We start from the raw sequence: 2715 nt of genomic DNA on the forward strand, positions 1-2715 counted from the left end.
CATGTTACCTTCCAAATAAACATCCAACTCTCATGGTAAAAATGAATCAGCCCCTAAATCAAATAGAACTAGAGATATTCAGTGCTTTAAATGTAAAGGGCGTGGGCATTATGCCAATGAGTGTGTTAATAAACGTGCCATGATAGTGAGGGGAGATGAGATATTCTCCGAAACTGATTCTGATTCTGATGAAATACCACCTTTAGAAGATTGTTCTGATGTAGAGATAGAAGAGTATCCTGTTCAGGGAGAGTCCTTAGTAATATTGCGTACTTTAAATGTTTCTATTAAAGAAGAAGGACTTGAACAGCGTGAAAACATCTTTCACACTCGTTGTTTGGTAGGTAGTAAAGTCTGTAGCATGATAATAGATTTGGGTAGTCAAGTTAATTGTGCTAGTACTATTTTAATTGATAAATTAGGACTAGAAACTATTAAACACCCTAATCCTTACAGACTTCAGTGGTTGAATGATAGTGGCGAAGCAAAGGTAACCAAGCAATGTAAAGTTTCATTTTCTATTGGCAAGTATGTAGATGGGGTTACTTGTGATATTGTACCCATGCAGGCTGGACATATTTTGTTGGGTAGACCATGGCAATTTGATAGGCGTGTCATTCATGATGGATATAGTAATAGGTTTTTTTTTACGTTCCTTGGTGTAAAACATATACTTGTACCATTATCTCCTAAAGATGTATATGCAGATCAAGTGAAATTACAACAATCTGCTAAATTGGGTAAGGGAGGTGAGACAAGTAAAAAGAATGAGAGAAAAGAGGCCAGTAGTGAAAAGAAGGTTTCCAATGGCCCAAAGGAGAGTGACTGCACAGGAAAGGATAAAAATGAGAGACGTGCAGGAGAGAAAACGTTAGTGAGTGTGGAGGTAAAAGGAGAGCTGAGTGAGAAGAGTGAAGAATTCAACAAGTCTTCCTTTTATTGTAAAGAGAGAGAGTTGAAGAAAGCATACTTAGGAAAGAGAGCTTTGATTATGTTGCGTTTTAGTTCCAATTTTATGATTGAGACTAACCCTACTAATGAATTACCTAGTTCTTTTTCTAAGTTATTACAGGATTTTGCGGATGTATTTCCTGAGGAGGTTCCATCTGGGTTGCCACCCATTAGGGGAATAGAATATCAGATCGATTTTGTTCCTAGAGCTTAGATTCCAAACCGTCCAGCTTACCGGAGTAATCCTGAGGAGACAAAGGAATTGCAAAGGCAAGTTGATGAGTTGCTAGCTAAGGGACATATTAGGGAAAGCCTTAGTCCATGCGCAGTACCTGTTTTGTTGGTTCCAAAGAAAGATGGAACAATGCGCATGTGTGTTGATTGTCGTGCGATCAACAAAATCACTGTAAAGTATCGCCATCCTATTCCTAGATTAGATGATATGCTTGAAGAATTATGTGGTGCTGTTTTCTTTACCAAAATTGATTTGAAAAGCTGCTATCATCAAATTAGGATGAAGTTAGGTGATGAGTGGAAAACTGCCTTTAAGACTAAATATGGTTTATATGAATGGTTAGTGATGCCTTTTGGCTTAACTAATGCACCTAGCACATTTATGAGATTGATGAACCATGTTTTGTGTGATTACTTAGGTAAGTTTGTGGTTGTGTATTTTGATGATATATTGATTTATAGCCGAAACTTGGATGATCATATTAGGCATGTTGAACTTGTTCTACAGAAGTTGCGTGAACATGAATTGTATGCTAATCTTAAGAAATGCACATTTTGTACTGATAGTGTCATATTCCTAGGATTTATTATTAGTTCACGTGGAGTGGAGGTAGATACTGAAAAGGTTAAGGCTATCCAAGAATGGCCTACACCTAAGAATGCTAATGAGGTGAGATCTTTTCATGGATTAGCAAGCTTCTATAGGAGGTTTGTTAGAGATTTCAGCACTATTGCTGCACCTCTAAATGAGACTATTAAAAAGGCTGTTGGGTTTAAGTGGGGTAAAGAACAGGAACTTGCATTTAACACATTGAAAGAAAAACTTACTGCTGCTCCTGTTTTAAGATTACCTGATTTTTCTAAAACCTTTGAAATTGAATGTGATGCTTCTGGGATTGGTATTGGTGCTGTTCTTATGCAGGAAGGCCGACCCATAGCATATTTTAGTGAGAAGTTAGGTGGCGCACAATTGAACTATTCCACCTTTGACAAAGAGTTCTATGCACTGATTAGGGCTCTTGAAGTTTGGGAACACTACTTGCTGCCTAATGAGTTCCTGATTCATACTGACCATCAGTCTCTTAAACACTTGAAGGGACAAGGTAAGTTGAACAAGCGACATGGTAAGTGGGTTGAGTATCTCGAAATTTTTCCTTACGTGATTAAATACAAGCAAGGTAAAGAGAATGTGGTTGCTGATGCATTATCTAGACGTTATGCATTGACTTCAATGCTTAGTTCTAAGTTGTTAGGATTTGAGCATTTGAAAGATATGTATGAGAATGATACTGATTTTTCTGATGTATTTAAGGCATGTGAACATGGGGCATTTAAAAAGTTTTATTTGCATGATGTGTTTCTTTTTAGGGGGAAACAAATATGCATACCTAATTGTTCAGTGCGTGAGTTGCTTGTTAGAGAATCACATTCAGGGGGATTAATGGGACATTTTGGTGTGCAAAAGACTTTAGACATGTTGAATGAACACTTTTATTGGCCTAACATGCGAAAATATGTAGAGAAAATTTG

The sequence above is a fragment of the Manihot esculenta genome, chromosome 3 (assembly GCF_001659605.2).
Source record: "Manihot esculenta cultivar AM560-2 chromosome 3, M.esculenta_v8, whole genome shotgun sequence".
Lineage (NCBI taxonomy): Eukaryota > Viridiplantae > Streptophyta > Magnoliopsida > Malpighiales > Euphorbiaceae > Manihot > Manihot esculenta.